Genomic DNA, 12,908 nt, shown 5'->3' on the forward strand with positions numbered 1-12,908 from the left:
ACGTCCTCGGGGGTTAATACAGAAACATATGGAAGCATCTGAGGTGAAACTGCAGCTGTTTTAAATATTGAAGGGCAGAAAAATTAGGAAATTTAAAGTGTAGTATCATCTGAGAGTTGTAAAGTGAATGTAATACAGTTTATGATCAGAATAATAAGAAAATTCTTCTACTTCGTGTTTATTTGATAAAGAAAAACAACTAATCTGACTGTTTCTTTGTTTTTGTTTTTAGAAATACCTTTATTTATGTATTAACTTTTAATAAGCACTTTCCCCAAAATGTTAAAGTCTCTCTCTCATGACACTGTGGATGAGTCAGATGAATGAAACAACCACAGAAACTGCTTCATATCATCAAACAGACATGAAAATGCCCAGTGAGAGAGCTCGGCCATAAAAGCCAGGAAGATGCCAGCGAACAGCTAAACCAGATGGGCTGGTTCAGACCATTAAAGCACAAAGAAAAAGGCAGCACTGTGATTAAAAACTGGGAAAATCTGCCTCCAGAGTTGAAGTGCGTGAGGACGACCAGGTGGTATTATAGTTTGAAACTGTTAGAAAATGTTACAACATTTGGTAAACAAACAGAAACATGGAGGGAGCTCGAGATCTGAACCGGTGCAAACAACAAAGTACAACAGAGTCTGGTTCAAAGAGACGCAAATCACCCGGTTAAAGAGACGGAGAGAGAACTGCACAATGCCCTTGTACCTCTTCTTCTTCTGCTGATTGTCGGTGCAAGCTATTTTTAGAACGGCGGAGCAGAGCCGTGAGCTGCTCAGAGCTACACTACGGAGGCTCATGGGATTTCTTGGTTTCCCTCATCAAATTCATCAAATACACAATCCAACAACTCCAAAATGCTCTGGTGGACAAGTTGTGACCTGCACATTCACCACGCTATGAGATAATAACACAACGTTACCAGACAGAGTTGTTTTAGAGGGAAATGCAGAGACTGCTTGATGAAAAACTGCCCCCGACGGGAACGTGCATCAGCAGTTTTGCATGAATTTCCCTCTAAAACAACTCTGTCTGGTAACGTTGTGTTATTATCTCATAGCGTGGTGAATGTGCAGGTCACAACTTGTCCACCAGAGCGTTGTGGAGTTGTTGGATTGTGTATTTGATGAGTTTGATGAGGGAAACCAAGAAATCCCATGAGCCTCCGTAGCGTAGCTTTGAGCAGCTCACGGCTCTGCTCCACCGTTCTAAAAATAGCTTGCACCGACAATTAAAGGTAACAAACCTACTGCTATGACTATAGGGATTATGGCAATGGGCCAATTTGCCAAAATGTTGAACTATCCCTTTAATAGTGATAAATGGTGTCATTAATAGTCTCAGACTCTGCAGTTCACACTCCAAATATTCAAGCATTGTAACGTAACATAACATCCAGATTGGAAAACACAGTTCAGACCAAATCCTCTGACTTCAACAGACTTTTACTTCTAAATGCAAAGATATGTCACTTCCTGTCACAGACGACATCTTTTTCTCAGCAGAGACTAAATGTAAACATCCACCTCAGAGGAAAGTGACACTTCCAGTAATAAAACCAGCAGCAGTCCAAACAGAAACTGGGCAGGACGCAACTTGTCGCTGGTTGTCGACTCCATCATCAGACGCTCTGACACGTTTCCTACTGTACGACTGATGTGACGATATAGAAGCTCAAATATAAAACACAACACAACACGACGCAGACGAGACGACGTGGTGGAGCGAGGGGCTCGTTCAATCCCAAATATCAAGTAAAGATGTTTGTGACCCAAAAATGAGACGCAGGAATTTTCTTTGTCTTTGGTTTCACTGTGGTTTTAGTGTAAGTGTGTGAAGCGTGGGGGGAGAGTGGGGGGGGGGGGCGGGTGGTTGCTGTTGGGACATGCACGATCATATACACTCATAGCTGCAGGCGATGGGGTTTAGTGTCGGTCTCAGCTCGGCAACAATGAGCTATTTTAGCAGCTCAGAAGAAGAAGAGAAGGAGGAGGAGGAGTGGAAGAAAGACAGTAAGAAAGAAAGAAAGAAAGAAAGAAAGAAAGAAAGAAAGAAAGAAAGAAAGAAAGAAAGAAAGAAAGAAAGGACTCTACAAATCAATCAATAACAGAATAAGTAAGAAATGAAATAAAACCTGAGGGGACCCGTGTCGGCGCCCTGGGGAACTCCCCTCCTCTGGTTTCTAAACGCCGAGGTTTTAACGAGGAGCAGCTGAGTCCTGCTAACGAGCAGAGGCCTCGTAAAACAGGAGAAACCCCAAAACCACCACCACCACTACAGTCCCCCTCCTCCCCCGTCCCCCCTCCAGCTCCTCTTCTCCTGTGGCTTCACAGTCAAGACGAAGACGAAGAAGATGAATCTTCGTTTGATCGGGAAAACAAAGTCCAACAACTGTGATTCTACAGTGAAGTTTAATTAAAACAGAGCTCAGGTGGTTTGACGGAGACTTTATGAGGCCGTAAAGAAGCTAAAAGTGCTCAGCTGTTCTGCTGCCTCACCTTTGACCTTTGACCTGGAAAAAGTTATTTTGATTCTTTACGCCCAAAATTTTGCTGCTTCCTCTTTCTTAAAAGTGACCATTTGATGCCTTACTGCGTCATTTGTTGTAATCAACTGAAACTACATCAATATTTTTTGTTCTGTTTTCACGTTTTATGGGTCAGGATTATTATAGTTCACTAAAACTAAGACTGAAACTACAATGAACAGTGCAAATATTAGTTTTCTTAGATATGTCTAAAGATGGATTATTCTATTCTATTGGATTATTCTGCTATATGTATTTAAGTGACATTATGTATGTATGGGTTATTGAAGTTTTTAATGGTATATTTATGTTTATTTTTTGTATGTTGTCATTATTTTGAGATTGATATCCTGTATCAGATGTATTTTCATTAAATTTCATTAAACTAAAAGGGAAAAATCCCACAAATTTGGAAGTTCATCTTCAGAGGTCTAAAACCTGAAGAACTAAAACTAAGACTAAACTAAATAAAACTAGTCAAACTAAAACTAAACTGAAAAACTAAATAAAAATAAAGACTAATGAAAATTTGAAAACTATAATAACCTTGTTATGGGTGAAATAAGTAACGAAAAATAGGAAAATAATTGATAAAGGAAAGTAAATCCTTCATTCTGCGTTGGCTGCAGAGCCGGTTTTCTACATTAAGATTTTTAAAAAGAAGCTGCACTTGTTGACCCTGTAATCAAACCCACAGTACATGAAATCATTTTAGGCTGGTGCCCCCCCTTCCCTCCCTCCCTCCCTCCCTCCCCTCCTCCCTCTCCTCCTTCCTTTCCTTTCTATCATATATGCAAACACCCCCCACCCCTCCTCCTTCATCCCTCCATCCCTCAGCCTCCCACTCTGAAGCACTTTGTGGTTTCTCTCCACTTTGAAACTCGAGAGCTGAATGGAGTCATTGTTCTCCATCGCTTTGGACAGCAGGATGGAGGGAGGAGGGAGGAGGGAGGGGGAGGAGGGAGGGAGAGAGGGGGGGTGACAGGAGATCGGCATCACTGACACTCATGCTCCCTCGCATTTCATTCCCAGCAATGCTTGTTGCTCTCTCTCCCCTCTCTACGTGCGATCCTCTGGCTGCAGGTCTGGACACGACTGCTGCAGAGAGGAAGAAGAGAAAAGACCTCTGCTCTGAGAGACGAGGGGGGGGGCCGGGGGGGAGGGAATCGAACTCACAGCCACAGACACGGTCCGTGTGGTGGTGGTGGTGGTGTCTCATGTGTGCAGTTTCCTGTTGCCTGTTTGATCCAGGAGAGTTTGTTTGATTTGGCCCACAGAGCTCCGACCACATGTCACTGCAAAAAACAAACGGTGGCGGCGTCTGTCCAGCAGGGGGCGCCGTCACGGACCACCACACACCTGCACTGCATGAAAGGCACCTTAAATTTACCTTTTCTTCTCTTGTAATGTTTCTGTTTTATGTTTTGTCGTCGACTTCTGGATAATAATTCGTCTAAAATCAGGTTTGGCGTCATTTTAAAGCACATTTCTCTGAAATAACCTCATGATATTGGCAAAATATTTAATCCACAACTATACATTTCTAAATTGAAAGAGCTCTCTATATTTTGTGACTCACTTAAAAGTATAAAGTCTTAAAATGCACATCTATGTTAATATTTAGTTACCGGTAGATCTTTCCCTTCTTCAGACCCCAGAAAACTAAAATTGATTCATGTACAGTATTGTGATATTATGATTCTAATTTGTCATGTTTGTGTTTGTATTTAGTTGATTTAGTAATTTTTTTATTTTATTTTACGGCTGTGTAATATTTTACTCAAACGCTGATATGTTTTGCTTAGTTTTAAAGTGCAATTCTTATTGAAAACTACAGCATTAAAGGTGTAAATTGAAGTTGCTGTGATCCGAGTGGTAAAAATAAAACGTAATTGATGTTTTTTACGTGTTTCAGGGTGAAAGTGAAAAGGTAAACAAGCGGACCAGGCCTGGGTTTAGGTGAGTGATGATTCCTCGTGCTGTCGCTCGTTTCCTACGACGGCGCCGGTGACCTCTGACCTCTCGCTCGCTGCGATAAAGGCTGCAGAGTCTGGAGGAGACGTCTCAGCGTTTACATTCCTGTGTCTGAACGGCAGGTCGACCCACCACACCCACACACACACACACACACACACTGAGATCATACCAATCAGTCATGAAGCAGAGGGCGACTTGAGGAGTTCATGTGCAGAGCGCTCGCTGCTCCTGACTGTCCACAAACGCATCACGCTGTCGGTATTTAAATGATTTATTATCATTAATCCAACGACTAACGATTGTTTCTGGTATTTATCCACGTCATTATGAAGAAAAACTGTCGTAATAATAATAATTAATTTCAACTGATTGATTTCATTTGAGGAGATTCTGCAACTTCACTCAGCTTTTATTTTGAAAGGGTGTATTCAGATAACGTCTCTGTGCCCCGGAGCGCCGACGCAGTGAACGCAGCTCGCTGTGGTTTCTGTGGAAACAAAGGGATATTTTTTTTTATTGCTACAAGTAAAACTGTGACTGTGTGTGTGTGTGTGAAAGTGAGAGAGAGAGAGAGAGAGAGAGAGAGAGAGAGAGAGAGAGAGAGAGAGAGAGAGAGGTTGAGAACGACTGAGCAGATTTTTTCACACGAGGGAAAAACAGAAGCAGAGTTTGGCAACAGGTTGGAGAGAGAAAAAAAATGTTTACACAGAGAAAGTGCAGAGAAAGCAGAAGGTCGGTCGACATCCACACCCACAGAGAGAGAGAGAGAGAGAGAGAGAGAGAGAGAGAGGATGAGGAGGGTCGAGCATTAGACTTCAACACAACAGATGGAAATACGGCTAATTTGCTGTAGTTGCTGCTTTAATGCACACACACACACACACACACACACACTTACTCACATACACACACTTACTCACACACACACACTCAGCCTCGCGTGCGAACTTTCAACCCCCGGCATCCTGAGCCGAGAAAGGAGAGGAAGGAGGTCGGCGGAGGGAAAGACAAGGAGAGAGAGAGGGAAACATTTAGCATGATTATTATGAGAACACACACACACACACACACACACACACACACACACAGAGAGAGACACACACACAGAGACACACACACACACACACGGTGGCGGCGGCTGCCAAAGCGTCTGATGCTTCACTGTGTTTGGAACGGTTCACATGATTACATGTTCTCCACTCTGGAAACTGGTAAATGTCATTATACAGTAGAAACTGGTGAGGGAGGGGGGAGGTGAAGGGAGGGGGGAGGAAGGGGGGAGGTGAAGGGAGGTGAGAGGAGGAGGAGATGAAAGGGGGGAGGAGGAGGAAAAGAGGAGAGAAAGGAGAAAGAAATTGAGGAAGAAGAGGTGAAGAGGGACAGGAAGGGGGGAGGAGGAGGAGAAGAGGGGGAGAAAGAGGCTGGAGGTGAGGAGAAAGAGGTAATGGGAGGTGAGAGGAGGAAGAGATGAAAGGGGGGAGGAAGGAAAGGGGAGAAGGAGGTAAAGAGGAGAGTAAAGAGAAAGAAATGGAAGAGGAGGAGGTGAAGAGGGAGAGGAAGGAGGAGGTAGGAGGAAGAGAGAGGGAGAGGAAGGGGGAGGAGTAGGAGAGGGGGAGAGAGAGGCAGGAGAGGAGAGGAGGAGAAGGGGGAGAGAGAGGCAGGAGGTGAGGAGTAGGAGGTAATGGGAGGTGAGAGGAGGAGGAGATGAAGGGGGGAGGAAGGAGGTAAAGAGGAGAGAAAATATAAAGAAATGGTAAGACGGGTGAAGAGGGGGGAGAGGAAGGGGGAGGAAGAAGGGGAGAAGAGGAGGAGGAGAGGGGGGAGAGAGAAAGAAATGGAAGAGGAGGAGGTGAAGAGAGGGGGGAGGAGGAGGAGGAAGGAGCAACAGCCAGTAATCTGTAATGGAGTTTGAAGCATAATGTAGCTCCGGTGCTCTTATCGCTGTCGTGCCATGGAGCCATTGAGGACAGGAAACCCCCCCACCTCCCTCCCCTCCTCCCCTCCTCCTCCCTTCTCCTCCTCCAACACACACACACACACACACACACACAGTAATGAGCTGGGAGCAACGAGCGTCTGAACCGAACCTGCTGCAAAAACCCACAAATTTAACACCAGAGCTGCAACAATTAATCAATAACCGATAATTAACTGAGTCGTCAACTATTGTGATAATCTAATAATCAGTCTGAGTCGTTTTTTAAAGAAAAAAAAGTCCAAATTATCTGATTCCAGCTTCTTAAATGTGAATATTTCTGGTTTATTTGTTCCTTTATGACAATAAACTGAGTCTCTTTGGTTTGTGGACAGAACAAGACTTCGATTAATCGTTTAAAGAACTGATTGAATTACTGTAATCGATAATGAAATTAATGGTTATAGTTGCAGCTCTAGTGAAGACTCGGTTCTGCAGGTTGTCTGGTTGTGTGTGAGTGTGTGTGTGTGTTGTAATTTGTCTTGATGCAAAAACATGGTGACAACTTCAAGTGCTGCAGCCGTAGCAGGTTCTTATGACCGGTGGCAGCTCTGATGTTAATCCACTAAAGCTTATTAGCTGCAGGAGAAGGAGAAGGAGAAGGAGGAGGAGGAGGAGGAGGAGGAGGAGGACTTTCTAAAAGTCACTCATTCTTTTATTTATGAGGTTTTATTTATATAAAACTTTTATTTTGACAGATTTGATCATCCTTTTTTTCAACTTCCCGATGTCCTCTTCTTCTTTTTTCATATAATTTAACAATTTATTTGATTCTTCATCAGGGAAAAAAGCAACATATTTGATACAATCTCATCTAGAAAAAGTGGTTTCGGTAACACTTTACAATAAGGGTCCCTTTAATTAACCTTAGTTAGTACATTATTAAAGCAGAAGTAAGTGGTCCGGTCGTTTTCGCTAATGCTGCGTTCCAGGCAGGCTTTTGAAATCGTAAATTACAGCTTCAAGTCACAACTTACGACTTTGTAGCGTTCCAGGCAACCCACTCGTGTTTTCCCGACCTGTTTTACCGGTGAAAGTCACTATAACGGCCACTCGTAACTTCCGACCGGTGAACTCGTACCAGATCGAACTGGTACCACTTCACGGTCGGAAAAATACGAGTTTCCTTGAACGCACCATAACAGTCCTCGTCGCTACGTCACCACATTCACGGCGTTCCTTGGCTGCACACACAGCCCTGCATGCCGTTCTCTCTCCTCATTGGATAAAAACTGTAGGATACGATAAATGTTTTCTCTTCGGCTCAGAGCAGAGCAGAGGGACTGACAGACCCGTGTTTCAGTCCAAACACTCTATGTAAGTGATTGCTGTCGGAAGATACAACTATTTAAGACTTATATTAACACAAATATATCACTCACTTCTGCTTTAATGCTTACAGTAATAATGTTAACATTAATTAAGGGACCCTCATTGTAAAGTATACCGTGGTTTCACATGAACGGCTGTTAACAGGACGTACCAAAATATTATATATACAGTATTTCTTTAATTATTTGCATATTAGTCATTTGATAATTTACATAAAGCTCTTCAAGACTTTATTGAATAAAAATAGAATTTGTTTTTAGTCATTGTTCTGCATCTAGCAGCTAAAATGAAAAAACCAAACATCATCTTTATCTCTGTAAAGGTTCATGTTTGTAGTTTTAAGAAGCCGGTTCCCATCCTCTTAACGTTGTTTACAAAGCGCTTCATGAACAAGGTTGTTACCATTGTTATTATTATTATTATAAGAAGTTATTCAGGAAGTGAACCGACCAGCCAGCCAGCCAGCGAGGCAGCGAGGCAGCGAGGCCGTGGCGTGGTAAAGCTGCTGGTTATTGATTACAGCAGCAGCAGCGGTGGGCACCGTGCCCTGAGCGCTGACTGACAGGCGCTGTTAGCAGCAGCAGCAGACGACAGGCTCGGCAGGCCGCCAGCAGAGTTGCGTGTAAAGAGTTTATTTAGACAAGAGAGAGAGAGGGAAGGAGGGGGGAGAGAGGGAGGGAGAGAGGGAGAGAGGGAGAGAGGAGGAGGAGGAGGGGGAGGTGTTCAAACCTGATGGTAAAGAAACGAAAACTCAAGAACCAAACCAAACGTTAGAGCCAAAGCGAAGCAACTGAGCTCATCAGATCTGAGCTTATATAAACTCTGAGTGTGTGTGTGTGTGTGTGTGTCAGTGTGTGTAATGGAGCAACAGACACAGTTTAAACAGCACTAACACACACACACACACACACACACACACACACAACTCACTGTACAAACAGACGTTGCATCATGTGCGTCGACACAAATTGTACTAATACGCATCCGTGCACATGTATAAATTCATGCACATACAAACTGGTGTACAAATGAGTTGCACTTCTAAGAGGTGTGTGTGTGTGTGTGTGTGTGTGTGTGTGTGTGTGTGTGTGTGTGTGTGTGTGTGTGTGTGTGTGTGTGTGTGTGTGTGTGTGTGTGTGTGTGTGTGTGTGTGTGTGTGTGTGTGTGTGTGTGTGTGTGCGCGTGTGTGTGTGGGTCAGTGTGTACTTTGCTTGGAGACACTATCAGCTCCATCAGAGCAGTTGGCTGGATCTAATCAGTTTTCTTCAGTGTGTGTGTGTCTGTTCATGTCTGAGTGATACGTTTCCTCTGCCAAATGTTCTTTCTTTCTCTCGCTTTCTTCTCTTTATCTCTTTTTATCTCTCTCTCTCTCCGTCTTATTCTGTCGTTTCTTATTTGCATTCGCCCCGTTTTCTTGTCCGACTTTCCACGCGACGCAGGAACCAAGAGAGAGCGAAACACGAAACCAGAGAAGGAAGGAAACAGAAACGGAGATAAAGCTAATAAATAATCAGCAGAGTGATGAATGGATTCAGCTCTAAAAATCAATGAAACACGGCAATAAACTAAACAAGCTGCAAATCAGTGATTAAACCAGTCATTATTTTACTATTTGATTATTTATTCTATTGATTAATAATCAAAGATGCCTCCTGTCGACGAGGTTTTCACTTTATTTTTTATCGAGGACCAAGAAAAGCATCAAAAAGTTTAAACTAATCAATAATTTCGCTAATTTTGATAATCAATTAATTGTTTTAGTGATTCATCGGGGGAGAAAGTTCTTCATTTTAATTATTATATAGGTGTTGAATCATGCTGCGTTCAGGACACGTCAGAAAGTGGGAAACTACACGCTCCGACTTTGCATAAATGATCCGAACCGAATGATTTGGACTTATGGGAGGAAAGAAGGAAGGAAAGATAAATGGATGGAGGGAACAGATTGGGTCAAAAAAGAAGGAAGAGGTAAGGACGAAGGGAAAGAATGAAGGAAGGAAGGATAAAGGAATAGAAGGAAGGAAGGACAAAGGGAAGGAAAGAAAGAAGGAAGGAAGGAAGGAAGGAAGGAAGGAAGGACAAAGGGAACGATGGGAGGAAAGAAGGAAGGGAAAAAGGAAGGAAAGATAGATGGAGGGAGGGAATAGATTGGGTCAAAAAAGAAGGAAGAAGTAAGGACGAAGGGAAGGAAGGAAGGAAAGAAGCAAGGGAAAAAGGATTGTGGAAAGAAGGAAATGAGAAAGGAAGGAAAGAAGGAAGGATGGAGGAAGTGAACAGAGAGAAGGACAACAGGAGGGTTAATTATTATATAGGTGTTGAATCGTGCTGCGTTCGGGACAGGTCAGAAAGTGGGAAACTACACGCTCCGACTTTGAGTAAATGACTTAGAGAGAATGAATGATGACGATGTTTCGCGCCCCAGTGCATCATGGTAGCTGTAGTTAACGCGTGTCTCATGGTAAACCAACCAGGTGGATGAGGAACCGTCTTCCCGGTAGGAGGAGTGACGTAGCGGCTCCTCGGAGCTCTGTTCTTGCGTCACTCATGCGCGGAATGAAGTGAATCAGAGGAAAACCCAGACGACCTCAGCAGCTTCCTGCCTCGGCTCGGCGGTGGGCGGTTAAACTCAGAGCAGCTTCCTGTCTACGGCGACGTGATTCACCTGCACGTGGCCTCACACGTCGTTAAGGTGGACCGAGGAGTTCTAAAGATGGTTTCCTCTGACATGTTACACCTTTTTTTTTATCAATTAGAGTCAATATTTTGATTATTTTATTGATTACGATCCTGTTTGGACTCAAACATCTGCAGAAACTTGCTGGAATCAAGCTTTCTTTTAATTTTTTTTACAGTTTCAGTCAGTTTCTCTTCACCAGACTTGGCTGTAAGAACGCTGTTAAGAGTTAAATGACAGAATCAAGCAATAAAAACTGGTCAAATTGAGTTTTTTCAAAATAAAAGCCGGCGTTCAAACCCAAACTCCAGCCAGCGGAGGTGTCTGGTCGCTGCGCCTTTAAAACCCTCAACCGAGCCGCTCTCCTCACAGAGGACACGCCACATGTTGCGGGCGCCACGAGGCGGAAGTGGTAGTACTTGGCTGCCACTGTGGTAAAACACACACACACAAACACACACTGATACACACACATTCACATTCACTATGTAAATGTGAGTGATGGTTCATTATTTCCCCTGATGCTGCATCATGGGCGGTTTGACTCAGAGATGCGGGTTGAACATGCACCTGCTTAGAAATACTGGAAATATCCCTTTAAAATGAGGAAAATATCAGTTTTAATGTTTAAAAAAATCAAGAATCAAGTCTGAGATGTCATTAGTTCGTCTTTTTTGGTTGTTTGAGGCAGGAAAATTAAAAAAAACTTAGTGTGAAGAGTGAGTTTTTTCAGCAGACTGACTCTAGATCAGTCGCTATCACAGCACAGCTGCACATCTGCACAGCTGCACATCTGCACAGCTGTGGAGAGAAGAGGGGAATCTGATCTGTGGAGGCTTTTATTGATTTACATCAGAGACAGACAGCTGGACGCAGACGGAAACCAGATCCTGCTGCTCCGTCTTATTCACACATCGCTCATTTAAAACCATTTTCCTGCGAACAATCACAGTTTTATTCTGGAGTTAGCGTTCATTCATCAGCCTGAGGTGGAGAGTAATGAGGTAGAAGGAGTTTTCTTGAGGATCTGTACTTTACTTGAGTTTGTTTTTGTTTTTTTATCAGGACTTTTACTTTTACTCTACATTTAAAGGTTAAAAAATATACTTTTACTCAATTATTTTGACGTTTGCCACCTCGTTACTCGTTAGAAATTAGATTAGAAATAGAAGTATAATTAAACATCATGATTCCCTCACTCTACATGTTTGCTCAGGTGTTTTTTTATATTTCATTGACCTGAAAGTGGAATAAAGAGAACAAGGGGAGAAACATTTTTGGTTGTTTTGCTTCTTTTTATGCATACAGGTACTATAAAAAATGCTTTAGTACTTTACTTGTACTTTTGATACTGAAGTACATTTAATGTGAGCTACTTTAAGACTTTTACTCCAGTGATTTCATTATAGGTGAATTTAACTTTTACTAAAGTCATTTCCAGTTATGGTATTTGTACTTTTACTTTAGTGAATTGTAATGTAATAAGTTCTTTATGTGGACTCTCTGGTTGACACCACAGTTCCTCTTTCTGGACCATTTCCTTTCAAAGTTGTGGACGACTTTTTTTTTTTTTTTTTTTATGTTTTTTTTTTTCTACTTCCTGTTTCACATAAAAACGTCTTCTTGATGTATGAAACTGTCATTCCTACAGTACGCCCCTACTGTATGTGTACATGTCGTATTATGTAAATATACATCATACATGCAAATATGATGTGTGTGTCTGTGTGTGTGTGTGTTGTTGTGAAGCTGTGGGACATGTGAGGACACACTCGGCGTGACACGGCTGAATGTCGACGAACTGGTTTGTTCCAGCTCGTCTGCAGGAATGTGCAACACACACACACACACACACACACACGCTGCATTAAATATTTGCAGATAAATGTGTCTCCTACACGCTGGTTTATGGTCTGCGCTCACGTTTCACCTCCAGTCTGTTGACATGGCAACAGGAGGAATCAGGTCGATCAGTTGAACCACAGTGACCCGGTGACTGACACACAGGTTTTAATCGGTGACGTATCATGATCATTTCAATCGTTTTTCTGGCTCAGTTTTCCTGTTAAATTATTGTTTTTTTTAATTATTGCTTCTACATTATCTACTTTTACTTTATTTGTCTTCATCTCATCTTGCTTCATCTCTACGTCTTCTCTATGTATTCACACAGCTCTTGACTCCTCCCTCCATCCCCACGCTGTTGTTTTCTCCACAGGTTGTGTTGACTGTCTGATGTGTGAATAAATAAAGTTTTCTGAATTGAACTGAACTAAATGTAAATATTTCAATGTCTGAAATCAAATGATTATCAATAATTATTATTAATACGACATGTTGTGTTGGATGAGACGGTGAATGAATGTTGATCTGTTGACTTTGGGTTGTGAGTGAAGACAGTGGGAATCTCTCACCTCCCC

The 12,908-nt window shown here is 42.6% G+C and overlaps 1 protein-coding gene across 1 annotated transcript in view; it reads right to left on the reverse strand.

The window, feature by feature from the left end:
• ahr2 (aryl hydrocarbon receptor 2) overlaps positions 1 to 12,908 on the reverse strand; it is a 73,535-nt gene that overhangs the window by 13,988 nt on the left and 46,639 nt on the right. The window lies entirely within an intron of this gene.

The sequence above is a fragment of the Trachurus trachurus genome (genome assembly GCF_905171665.1).
Source record: "Trachurus trachurus genome assembly, chromosome: 2".
NCBI lineage: Eukaryota > Metazoa > Chordata > Actinopteri > Carangiformes > Carangidae > Trachurus > Trachurus trachurus.